General features: G+C 40.7%; 1 pseudogene; it reads right to left on the bottom strand.

Annotated features, from left to right (window-relative positions):
- Positions 1-9,971: 9,971 nt before the first annotated feature.
- LOC145413682 (uncharacterized) overlaps positions 9,972-14,090 on the bottom strand; it is a 57,848-nt pseudogene continuing 53,729 nt past the window's right edge.

Raw genomic sequence — 14,090 nt, 5'->3', positions numbered from 1 at the left:
GAGGGAGGCAAGGAAAGGCCACAAGGAAGTTGAGAGAAGTAGGATATCACGTAAGTACCTACAAACTTTCTGGTTACCCGTTTTCTTTGTACACTGACGCCTTCTTACGTTTACCAAAGGGAAAATGTTACGTCTCTCTCTCTCTCTCTCTCTTTCTTTCTTTCTTTGTCTGAGTGTTCTCGGTGTTCGTGTTCTTGTTCTACTTACCAACACATTACCACGACCTCACGGCTTTATATCTGTGACGTTAACATGAAATTTACTATGCACGTATCTAAGCGAGCCTTGTATCTCGAGACCACTTTCTCAGGTGCTTGGTGCTCAAATTAGATCTTTAAAATTACTGTGTGGCCTTATGCCTGTAAAGAGACGGCGCTGAATAATCAAAAGGCGGCCACGAAGTCACCATATGCCGTAATCTTGAAGAAGGCATTTGTGGTGTTTGACTCCATATGGGGTTATATACGGTGTGAGGTGATTTCGATACGAAGGTGCCCTCTAGCCTGTCATGCATAAACCTTTAGACCTTGACATAAACAGTACGAAAGCAACTGGACCTTGTGTTTATTCGATTAGTGGACATTATACCTAAGGAGGACTTTGGGAAATTGCATGCATGTACTTGCAAATATACCTGTGTAGTTTTAGTGTATTCTTGCAACCTCCTGACGATTTTTTTCAGCTTCAGAGTTCTCGTATTGAAGGTGTACATTTTATTTCACTTTCAAGTTGCTTCCACCAGGTGATCTTTAATTAATTCTGAAATGTCTCCTGTACTTTATGAGGTAGATGAGGGTAGATGAAGGCTGTATCTAACCTCTCAGCTCAAGTAATCTCTCCTAAGTTGAATAAAGTCTCCTGGAAGTAAAAAGGAGGTACGTAAGAAATCGTGGTAGTGAAGGGAGTAACATACAGTATATTGAAAGGGAGTGTGAAAGGGGAGGGAAAGGAGAGAAGTAGGTAAGTAGGTAGGCGAGGGAGAAGGGAGGTATGGAGAAAAGGGAGGGAGGAAAAAGTTAATGCTGAAGAAAGTGGCTTATGGAATGGAGGGAGGGAGGGGGGGAGGGTGGAAGTAAGCAAAGGAGGTAGGAGGGAGGGTAGAAGGGAGGTGGTAGGGAGAAGGGGGGAGGGAAAGATACCTGAAGAGAGAAAGTGATGGAGGAGGACGAAAAGGCTGTGGAAGAAGAAAAGAGGTAGGGAAATACGAGAGAGAGAGAGAGAGAGAGAGAGAGAGAGAGAGGGGACAGCAGAGAGGGAGAGAAGATGAATGAGGACGTAGAGAAAGCTTGAGAGTGGGAAAGCGAAGCAAATTTAAGCATCAGTAAAATGAGATAGAAGTTTGCAAAAAGAGAAATGGTGATGAAGGAGGGAGAACGAAGGGACGAAAAAGAGATACGGGAGGGAAGAGATAGGAAGAGGAGGGAGAATGTAAACAAGGCATGAGGAAAGGAGAGAAGAGAGAGAAGACGCGTGAAGATAAGAGAAAAATTGAGGAGAGGTGAAAAGTGAAAGGAGGAAAAGTGGAATGAAATGGAGTGACAAAGTTGGGGTGGAAGGAGCACTAAGAGAGAAGGAAGGAAAGGAGGTGGGTGGAGGGATGGAAGGGAGGAAGAAAGAAATGAGAGGAAAGGAAGGAAGGAGGAAGGATTGGAGTACAGGAAGGGAGGAAATAGGAAAGGATGGAAGGGAGAAGGAAGGAAAGGAAGGGTAGGAGAGAAGGAAGAAAGGGAGGAGGAAGGTTGGTTAGGAGGGAGGGATCAGCTGTTGGCCTTGGAGGAATGTGGGCCAGGGAGGGAGGGCAGGGAGGGAAGGAGGGAGAAAGGGAGAGAAGGGGGGTGGAGGTTACGGCTGGTTGGAGGTACAGTATCATCGGCTTCGCTTAATCTTCTCCCCTCTCCCTCTGTTTCTTTCTCTCTTTTACACACACACACACACTCTCTCTCTCTCTCTCAACCTTTACATCATCTCTGTTCTTTCATCTTCACTTCCTCCCCCCCCCTCTCTCTACCTCCCGCCTCTTTTCTTTTCTTTACCTCTCTCTTCTTTCTCTACCCTTCAATTTGCATCTTTTCTCTCTCTACCTTCTCCTCCTCCTCCTCCTCTTTCTTTCCCTACCTCTCTCTCTCTAATTTTCTTTCTCTAACTCCTTCCTTCTTCCTCATTTATCTCTGTCTCCCTTCCTCGTCCCCTATTTTTTGCTCTACCTCTCTCCATTTCCCTTTTTTTTTTCTTTCCCTGCTTCCATTCTTCCTCCCTGTATTCTTTCTCTGCCTCTCTCTTTCTTCCCCCATTTCTTTCTCTACCTCCCTTCTTCCCTCTGTTCTCTCTACTTCCGTTCTTCCCTTATTTCTTTCTCTACTCTCCTCCTCATTCACTTTTCTCTCTCTATTTTCACTCCTTATCTCTTATTTTCCTCCCACTTTTCTGCTTCCTACGTTTTCTCTTTTCTCTTCTTCCACTTTTACCTCCCTCCTCTCTTCTCTTTTTTTCCCTCGGCCTTTCCTCACAGCTCAGTAATGTATACTTGGTAATTACGTGCCTTTTATAGATACCTGACCTCTCATATGCTCTTTCCACACACACACACACACACACACACACACACACACACAGTCCAGAATTATTCCTTCCAATTCAATGACGTATTTTCTTTTCCTAACAATGAAGATGTTAATGAGGGTTGTAGTTCACCTCTTCACATCGAAAAGTCTAAAGCTGAAGAAACTCGTATGGAAACAGCAAGCGAACATTTAACCCCTTTGCCCTCATGACATATGTTTAAGTTTGGCAGTCGTGTCAAGTAAGTGGGTATCTAAGCTCCTCACTCCCATGAATACCTTTAGTCGTAGTGCTCATCGACAAAACTTATACAATAGAGTCTGTGCGAGTTTTTCACCCTATATCCTGAGACACAAGGCTGCTGCATCATCCAGGTTATCACGGTTACCTCATTTTACTCATTTTACCCACTAGTCCATGAAGGGTGGATGGACACCTGAGTTGAGTGACGCCAGCTGCCCTCACTCGGATTCTGTTATTGATTATACCAGACGATTTTGTTCAGCTCTCTAGTGACTTTCGTGACTGGAATTATATACAACCTTTGTTAACCATTTCACTGCAAGAAATCATTTCCAAGTGAGTTAAAACCGCATAGACACAGCAAGAATAAACTCGAGTGTTTGAAGCAGTTAACGACCTTATTACACTCATGTTACTCTAGCTTAGCTTAAAACTGCCATCTCCCTCTCTTGAAAGCCGAGTTGTAGAAAGAGGTTAGCGCGAGAATATGGCGCTAATCACGAGGAAGTGGTACGGAGAACCGTGTTATTGCCTTTTTCTGCCATTGAGCTAAGCCAAGTTAAAATACAAAGGATATAAGAGAAGCTCTTTCTGAATTGCGCAAAAACGTCTGGGTGGAAGGCTGATCAGGCTGGAAATATGTCATCATGGTGAAGGGCCGATCATCTGACTTTTTTTTATTTTTTTATTATTATTCCTACCACCAGATAAATTTATTTGGTTTTGGATGAACTTTTTGAGGGGAGGAGCTTCGTACACCGGTCCTTAATCATCTCTCTCATGTGAATGTATTTAAACTGGAATAAAAATTGCCTGTTTGTAGCAAGAACATAATGAAAATACGTCATTAGACCGAAGTGATTAAGCACGAGCCGACAATAGTGAGATAATTAAGGCAGCTTTATTCGTCAGTCATTCCCGGCTGCCATCATCGTCTCACCCACGGCTTCCTCGAATTTCACTAGGTTGGGGGGTACCTCTTTGTCTGTATGGTTATTTACTCTGTCATTCTTTGTCTGTTTGTCTGTCTCTTTCTGTCAAGCAGCTTGTGTATTTTTCTTTATGACTGCGGTACTTGTCTTTCTATTCGTCTTTCTATTTGTCATTATTTCTCCTCCTTATCCTCATCATCATTATTATCATCCACTTCACAGCTATACAACTGCTTTTCTCACTCACCCACCCGTTCATTATTGCTGGTTTGTGCCATGTCTTCCTTATTACTCTTGTATACTTTTCCGCTTCATCTCTTCACCTCATATCTGGCATTTTCCTGGTACGCTTAACGCATTATTTCTTTGGATCCAGTAAGGTAAGCGTTTACTCTCTTCTCTTCTGCAGATATAAACCGCTTTGGCTACCTTGTATTTCTTCTGCTCTTGTATCATTTCTGTCTCAATTTAGGCTTACCCGGAGTCTGTGTCCCTGGCTGTATGTCTGGATCCTTAGTTGAAAGAGTGGTTAGCAATTTTTTCTGCCGTTAATTTTGTTTAGGCTCAATCTCAGTCGAGGGCTGACATTTAACCATAATAGTAATACATTCATACTGGTGTCATCACATGTTTACATTCTGAAGTTTCCTCTTGTGAAGTGAGAGACTAGTAGACATTTACCTTGAGAAAATATGTTTCTGTATGCATTCTTCAGCTTTTAATTGTGCACTGTTCTATTGGCACTGGCAAACTTTTCTCATTACTGCCAGTATTGCTACTTAACAGTCTTTTAACGTGAACAGCCATTTAGAGCTTTTAGGCTTTGTCCGTCTGTGAAAAATCTCACTCAGTTCAGGCGCTACATTCAAAACTGCCCGTCTATATGCTTGGGTAGCTAACTTGTTCCATTTACTAGAATTTTACCATTTTACATTGTATATAAAGTGGATATACTTGTATCTTTTAGCTATGAGAAATCTATTAAGGATAGTGAGAAAATGCCGTGGGAGTATTGTTAGATAAGGAGGAACAATTTCGCCAAAGTTATTGACTGTGTGGCTTGATGGACCGCTTCAGAAAATGAGATTGCAGGTGCAAGGGAAATAAAACCGGTGGAAAAAGCGTGCAGTACGTTGCCGGTGATGATCAATCTATCACTGGGAGATGTATAAGCACAGTAAAGTAATGCATATCCACAACAGCTGTTTGTGAACCAAGAATGGTGAAAAAAAAAAAAAAAATCTCGTTATTCTTTCATTTTCGGGTTACTTTTCAGGAGTGTGTTAGAAATATAATCTCCCAAACACGGACAATTATTTACTTTTTCCTGTGGACAGCTGTACAGTACCGTTAGGCTATTTTTGTTCTGTGAATCGAGGGAGGCGTTGCTACTGTCGATGTAGTTGGGATGAACGTGAAAACAGGCTTAGAGATGAAGACGAAAAGAACTGTCGGTATGTTTAATTTCGATATAAATCAGTTTCCTGCAACGAAAGAAGTGAATTTCCAGAATGTGTTGAAAACGATATATATTTTTACTCATATTTCAAAGTTGGTTCATGGCCACGATATTAGATGAAAAATAGGAATAGAACAGAGGACTTCCGATAAACAGAGTAACATCCTGAAGCATGATATGGCTCTATTTGCAGAAAGAAATTGTACTCTATAAATATATTGTCAAATTGTCTACACTTTTCTGACTTAGCAAAGTGATTAGGTGGAACTGAAAAGATGATGTCAGGTGTCACAAGCAGATTAAAAGAAAAGTGTTTCTTGACAGACGAATAGCCTGAAAGTAGAAGACATACTCACCACAGTTGAAAAGCAGAAATAAGCGTGAGTTGGTCACGTTTGTCATGAAAATAATAATGGCGAGAGATAGAGATAGAGAGAGAGAGAGAGAAAGAAGGAGGGAGGGAGGGGGGGCTCACAAACCCTCGTGCAGACTCACTTTAATATGATCTGTTATCTTAAGTGAGAAAATTATACAGCTCACCAGAGGAGGAAATCGCATTGGCACTCCCCGTCTTTCACTTTATCACACACACACATACTATGTTTGCATGGATAGTACATATCTACGGAAGGTAAGTTTAAAAGGTATTGGGAGTCAAATTTCCTGCTCTATTAGATAAACACACTGAGAAAAATGCATGTATAGGTTAAGATTATAATGAATATGTGGCATTACCCTCATCCTTACTATTTCCGTTATTATTGTACCTTCTGCCTAACGTATGAAATTTCCTTAAGGCATTCTAATCCTGCAAGGTTCTGTTTCTTTTTTTTTCTTTACGCAAACTCGCTGAGAGGCCGCCTTCTGCAGCCTCCGCTCGATGTCAGGTCACTTCCTATCTTCAGAAATTAGTCATAACTCGGAAACCGATGGCCCGATTGGACTGAGAATGTTAAATTCTTCAAGGTACAGCGTTTCAACAGTACCTTTCTCTTAAGAAAAATTTGTGCTACATGCGCCATTTTTGCTGTGTTACGGTAACAAACCAAAAAAATAAACAGAAATCAGATCATTATAATACATATGGCAGGGCGTGAAGGGTGGGGGAGAGACCCTTCTGCTGTATTATCCTTTTCTTCTACGTCTGTGACTAGAGTACTGTTTAATTATGGGGACTTTAAGGTCTGTGTGCTCTGTGTACCTATGAAGTTATGTGACTCTCTCTCTCTCATACCCGTACTTCCTCCTTCCCCACTCACGTCTCCACACCCAATTTAGATTACTCGGTATTAAAACTGGGATTCGTCTCGCTCCTCCCGATGGCCGCAGCCGATAAACACGCAGGCCGAGTCGAATTATCCATTCACGAGAGAGAGAGAGAGAGAGAGAGAGAGAGAGAGAGAGAAACAGAAGGGGAGATAGCAAGGAAGTGCCTATAATAATGAAACAAAATCACTGTGGCTGAATGCTAATCACCTGCCAAAATATATTGCTGGCTAAGGTATAGTCAGCCAAAAAAGTCGTGTCTTCTTTCCGAACCCCGTATACATAAGTGGAAGCAGCAGGGATAACTTCATAAGTCTGGTAACTGTGCCAGACCAGACGGTGGTGGAGGTGAGTGGATTGGGGATTGAGGTGGGGTAGCGGAGAATGTGTGTGCTGTCATTTTTTATATACCATGCATTACCGAAAGGTGGAAGCTGTTGGGAATAACATACTGGGTAATAGGGTTAGAGTAAATTTTTATCAATAATATGTAGCTAAATGTCTACATATGCATCATCATGAGTTTACATGTAATCAAAATATACTGCAGTTTCATTAACATGGGCTGTCATGTCTAATTCATCTTTGATATTTGGAATACTTCAGACGACGGAATGATTGTGGAATACACTTCATAACGAGTGTTTGGAATTTAATGGAACGTCATCATTGTAATAATATAAAACAACATTTATTAGTGACAACATGAATCTCCTCTGTAATTTTCCTGTCGCCCAGTATAGATAACTGAATGACTGTGAAGGACTATATGCTGGTAGGTGTATATATGGGTGTCATCACCGTCCATAACACCTGTGGCCAGGTTTCCCTTACCCCTTTACCAAAACATTAACCACTTGTGGAAACAAATGCTTTTCTCATTATTACTATGAAAGCACCGCATCCCTCTGCACCAAACCACACATGGTAATGGTAATATACCTTCTTATGTTCGGAAGGTAAACATACTATAAAAACACAGTTGTCTGTCCTTCATTCCCATGTTATGTGGCTAGCTGATGCCCGGGGGAGAGGGTGTGGCAGGAATGTGGGGAGGGGGGGTAGAACCTCGTCATTTTTGCTAACGCTTGTTTGGCTACATGTTATAGACATTATTTCAGGTTAACTATACATTTCACTATTTACAGATATTAAATCAGGTGTAATATCACATTTAGCACCTTTATTGTGCGGCGTATTGCTAGACTACACTGCCAACAAAAATTACAAATTACACTGCCAACAATAATTACAGCAACACACACACACCCCATTCCCCCACCTCCATCCCCAATTCACTCACCCCCACCACCGCCTGGTCTGACTCAGTTACCAGACTTGTGAAGCTATCCCTACTGCTTCCACTTATCCATTCGAACATTTACGGAGTTCGGAACGAAGACATGACTTTTTGACTGGCTGTACAAGTTACCTACAAACCAAATCTGAAAGAAATCGGAAAACTCTGCGGAACTCAGTCACCTCGTTTCACAAAAGCCAGTCCACATTCTACTATATACAGTATATATATATATATATATATATATATATATATATATATATATATATATATATATACGTAGCCATATACGTAGCAGCCGTGGCTCAGTGGGTTAGAGCGCTCCTCTCTGACCGAAGGGTCGGAGGATCAAATCCACCCAAGGGTCATTGGTAGACATCAGGAAGGGCTTCCAGTCATAAACTGCTACACGCTCCAGTCCAAAAGTCCTCTACCCAGGGGCAACGCCTTAGCCCATCGGGGATACCTGCAGTAAAACCAAATTATATATATATATATATATATATATATATATATATATATATATATATATATATAGTGGCTGACATTCGGTCATCTTCGATCAAATCCTCGCCAAAATTAATAGGCTAATTCGCATCCACATAGTTGTTATTTCCTGAGGGTTTGCTGAAAATTCTCCAAGACCTTTTTAAAGACATTTTGGAATTCTCCAAGACCTTTTTAAAGACATTTTGGAATTCTCCAAGACCTTTTTAAAGACATTTTGGGAACACACACACACGCTGTCACAAACTATATTTCCTCGCCTTGCTAAAGGTGAGAGAGAGAGAGAGAGAGAGAGAGAGAGAGAGAGAGAGAATGTTTATGCAAATGACCAACCAAGAGAACTTTATAGGCTTTGTACTAGGACGGTATTTTGGACTGTATTATATATCTGATTGTATTATTCTCTTGTTTAAGATGTTATACTTTATCGTGTATTTATTATTAGTTTTTTTTATCCTTCAAAGTATCGAGACATGTTTTTGAGACTGATTTCAGATGCAAGTATAGTCTACATGCCATATATCAGAGGGAGGGGCTGGAGGAAGGGAGAGGTTCGTGGATATTCTTACGCCATATTTTATAATCTGAAGCTTAACTGAGAAACCGGTCAACGTGAATTTATTCTACTAAGGCAGTGAACTCCGTAAGGTCCTACATTGGGCCACGCTGTTGGTGAATGATACTTGAGAACATAGAGTAACAAAAACAACAATTAGCAGTACACAAAATTCACCTAGTTTCAAGAAGCAATTTACGGACTCCCTTCATACAATGTCTCGTTTTCTAGGTGTATGGAAGTAGCAGCATTGTAACAATGTTCTTTTATGTTACCATTTTATTTATACTTTGAGCAGTCACTCAAATAAGTATCCTCCCACCGCATGACATCACAATGCGTCGGGCGATTGAAGCAGTGCCGGTATTGTTAGCAAGCCTGGCTCTCTCAATTATCACGATAGATTCGGTACCTCGTATCTAGATCCGAAGTTTGAGTCGAGGATTTCAGATATCCGATACAGAGTCTACATTGTTCTGTTCTACTCATACAGGCTATGCATCGGAAATACATGAATAACCCCATTTCATATATCAGAGATAATTCCCTTCCTGTATTTCACAAGGACGTAATGTTTTCATACGACACTTTAACTCGTACCCCGCTGTGCTGTATGTAAACCGGGGCTACTAACAGATCTCATGCTCACTTAATATTTTCCATATTTCTTCGTTTGTGTCAGATTGACTCACGGCACCTTTGGGAGGATACTTTTTTGAGCGACTGTACATAATTTGGAAATTTAAAAAAAAAAATATCATGCATGCCATGTAGAATTTGATTTCAGTTTAACTACATAGTTAATTTACATAATCCTTCCATGTTTTCTGTTCAAGTGCAGTGATTCTAAATACATGTTTACATGTCCATGAAACGCCAGACAACTCGACGAGGACTTTCCCTCGTTCCTTTCACTGGAATCGCTCCCCACTATAAATAACAATGGAAAGTCCTCGTCACGTTGTCTGGAATTATGTAAACATATATTCAGAATCACTGCAGTAAAGCAGAAGACATGGAAGACTTATGCAAATAAGCAATGTTATTAAACTAAAATCAAATTCTACATAGTAGCAAACATGACATTTTTTTATTTCCTAATTATGTACAAAGAATAAATAAAATAGTAACATAAAGGAATAGACATTGTTACAAAGTAAGCTCATCTGCTTTCTTTATGAGGGCTTCCATATGGCTTTCGTCAGCATCATGTAGAGCCCAAACAGAAGGGGGAAGACGTCACAGCCATAGATCACGAAGTATGTCTACACGGCGTGGTTGCAGGGTCTATTTCAGGCAGTAGCAAAAGCTTGCATCTCATTCCATGCTGCATGTGTTGTAATTTCCCCCTTCAGGGGTACCTGTGGCATACTGAGAAGTTGGGGCCGGTCGCTGACAGTGTAAATTCTTGCAGGAGGTAATTCTTGAGATCTTCATATTTGACGTCATTGTCCTTTTCGTCCAGCCATGCCGAGATGCGGGAAAACAGGTCTTCTGGAATGGCCCCCAGCACGCAGTCCGCCTTGGTGCAGGTGACTTTCCACAGACCGAACTGGACCTCCGCCCTCTGGAACCATGAGATTGGCTCCTTGGAAGAGAGCCTTACCGCAACGGCGTTCACTGTCAAGGTCTCCGTGGTGTTTTTTCACTGTCGGCTGGCATGACAGTGTCGGCAGGTCACTCCAGGGTCACCAATTCAACGAACGACGAAAAGTTCCCGACTAGTTCTTTAGCGTTTATGGGATATGTAAAGATATATTCAGGATCACTGCAGTAAAACAGAAGACATGGAAGAATTATCCAAATAAGCAATGTTATTAAACTGAAATCAAATTCTACATAGTAGCAACATGACATTTTTTTATTTCCTAATTATGTACAAAGTATGAATGAATACAATGTTAACCTGAAGGAACATTGTTACAGCATCAGTGTATTGAAATACAGAAAAGACCATGCTATATTTCATCGGCCATTCGTAACTCTCCTTCTTCATTAATGTAATCATAGTTTGCGATAAACCTTTAACAACTCTCTCTCTCTCTCACTCTCTCTCTCTCTCTCTCTCTCTCTCTCTCTCTCTCTCTCTCTCTCTCTCTCTCTCTCTCTCTCTCTCTCTCTCTCTCTCTCTCTCTCTCTCTCTCTCAAGTGGATGAATACGAGTGACTTGATATACGACATTAGGACAGCATTCAGCATCAACTTCCTCTGCCTTCCTTCCCCTCACAGCTACTCCCAAAGCACCACAGTTCACAGGAGAGAGAGAGAGGGGGGGGGGATGTATGTTTGTATATCGCTTTTTGCTAGTTTTGCTGTGTGTGTGTGTGTGCATAGAGAGAGGGGGGATGCAAGTATATGTTTGTACATCGCCCTCTTTGCTGTTTTTGATGTTTTAATGCATATGTATTTCAGTTTATTTGTGAATGTGTGTGTGTGTGTATGTGTGTGTGTGTGTGTGTGTGTGTGTGTGTGTGTGTTATAAAGAGAGATTAGATAAAGAGAAAATGTGAGTTTAGAAATGGGGAGAGAAAAGAAACAGTGTGCTTATGGAAGGGTGAACAAACTCGGAGGAGTGATCAAGTGACTGCAAATAAGTGGGTAAGTGACAGCGAAGAGACAGCAGAGAGAGAGAGAGAGAGAGAGAAGAAGAAGAAGAAGAAGAAGAAGAGAAGAAGAAGAATATTGTAAAGGCGAAACAACACTTGGATGAAGTTAAAGAATGAGAAAAGGGATAATGTCGAATAGTTGGGTGTGAGTCAATGTAGCAGAGAGAGAGAGAGAGAGAGAGAGAGAGAGAGAGACCAATATAACTGTTAAGGAAAAGAAAGTTAAAGGTACGGGATGAAACTTGAAGAAGGGGAAAGCAGTGGATGGGAGAAAGTATAGAGATAAGATCAAAGTACAGCAAGGAAAGAGAGTGGTGTAAAAGGAAAGGTTAAAAGGAGAATATGGAATGAACGATTAGGACAGAGAACTGAAAAGAAAAATAATGATGCAAAAAGAGGTGAACGGGGAGCTGTGAAGGAGTGGAGAAAGAGGGATGGATGAAAACAGTGAAAAGATAAAACCGATCAAGAGACTGTGGTTGTATAATAAATAAGGGACTGAGGATGGAGGATAACAGAAGGAATACGTAAAAAGAGGACTGAATTAAGGCGGAAGGTATACTAAATTAAAACTAATGAAGAGAAACGCAGAAAGAAGTTAGGTTGAAGAAATGGAAAAAGAAATAACAACGCAAGGAAAGCTTAAAGAAGGGGAAAAAAAGGGAAGTGAAGAAAGGAACAGGGGTTTAAGTTCAATAACGGGAGTTAGGAAGAACTAAGACTTACGAAAAGAATGAGAACTGAATGGAAAGAAGAGGAGCCTAAATGAATTACGGAAGGGAAAGTGAAAGAAGTGAAGCCCCACGATATAAAGAAGGAAAAAGCTGAATTAACCCCTCTAGACCCAAGCCGTATTTTGTTTCATTTTTCCAATACCTAGATAATTTTTTTGGCTTGTGAATGGAATGTGATACCTGGAATGGTTAGATAAAGACTTTATTTATCCCTCCACTACCACACAGCTTTAAAAGTAAATTCTGAGATAGCAACAGTATTTAATTACGGTACTGACGTCATTGCATTGATTTTTTTTTTTTTTTTTAACGCTGCGACGTATTTTTGTTATATACAGTACTTGCTATTACCAGACAATTATATTTAAATGGAGCAGCACGCCACTAGCCAAAAGGGTAAAGTAGGTTACATGAACCCCTTGGTGTTCAAAATAAAATCTTCACGTGGGAGCAATAATAAAATATGAAATACGTAATGTGACTGAAGGATTTAAGGGAGAAAAGAACTGAATGAACATAAAAGAATGGATTAATGAGGGACTTATGAAGACGGTAAAAGAAAGATTGACCAAAGAATTAAGAAGACAAACTAAAGGAAACCAGTGAGGAGAAAAGCATCACAGGGTACACGAGTGAGTCGGTAAATGTGTGTTGAAATGGCTGAACGGAAAAAAAAAAAAAAAAAGAGAGAGAGAGAGAGAGAGAGAGAGAGAGAGAGAGAGAGCATATGCTGAAATAAAAGAAGGGAAAAACACTAAATATAGACAGAACTCAAGTTGCAAGTGTGTTTTGCCATACCGCCAATTTTTGTTGTGTGTGAGTGTGTGTGTGTGTGTGTGTGTGTGTGTGTGTGTGTGTGTGTTGCTATACCGGCGTTTTTGCGTGTTTTGCTGTGTGTTTGTTTGCGTTGAGGGTGTGAGGGGAAGGCGTGGACAAATGGTGTTGACAGATGACACACTCTCACTCACGCTGCTTCCATTAGCTTAGGTATACATGTGCGTTTTTATGGCTCGTGTGTGTGTGTGTGTGTGTGTGTGTGTGTGTGTGTGTGTGTGTGTGTGTGTGTGAGGGGTGACTGAGTTTATTTATGTGTGTGTGTAAATGTGTGTTGAGTTTAGGCCTACCACTGGGTGTCTGTGTAGGAGTGGAAGGGGATGTGTGTGTGTGTGTGTGAGGAGAAGGAACTTTGTATTTACCAATCTGAATTTATCTAATTGTATTGTACAGATTTTGAGCTAAGCTGATGTTGTCGCGTCTCTTTTCTACAGATATTTATTATCCGATCTAGATATAAACACATGGATGCTCTCTGCTTGCACCACCACTCCCCTAAAATTATTCCAATTGTCTGTAGTTCTTTTTGAAAAACTAAATTTCTTTACATCACTGAGGCATCAACTCATCTTTAGCTTGAATTCACGTCCTTTTGCTCTTCCATTATCTTTCACAAAGAAGTCCTCTCTGTCCACACGTTCTATTCCTCGTATTCCTGTAAACATTGCAATCAAATCTCTCCTCTGTCTTCTCTCTCTCAGGGTTGGTAATTTCAGCTTTTCTAATCTCTCCTAATAAGACAATTCTCTCAAGCTTGGTGTCAATTTTGTGGCTATCCTTTGTATTTTTTCTAGTTTGCTGGCATGCTTTTTCAAGTGTAACCATATCACTGCTGTATATTCCAATTTCGGTCTTATCATGGTCAATGTTAACTCTCTCAGCATCTCTTCATCCATTTACTTAACTGTCACTCTCATGTTGGTCAGTAGCCCGTAAGTTCCTCCAGTATACCTGTTTATATGTTTTTCTGGTGATAGGTTATCCTGTATAGTCACACCAAGGTCCGTTTCTTCTTTTGCCTTCCTTATAATTTCATCTCCCATCTTGTACTCATACCTTGGTCTCATTTCAGTGACTCCCATTTCCAGCACATG

This window comes from Coenobita brevimanus, chromosome 97 (assembly GCF_032717465.1).
Source record: "Coenobita brevimanus isolate Jiangsu-jjx chromosome 97, ASM3271746v2, whole genome shotgun sequence".
In the NCBI taxonomy this organism is placed as follows: Eukaryota; Metazoa; Arthropoda; class Malacostraca; order Decapoda; family Coenobitidae; genus Coenobita; species Coenobita brevimanus.
The sequence above is the reverse complement of the archived record's forward strand: the minus strand, read 5'-3'. Positions and strand labels throughout refer to the sequence as shown.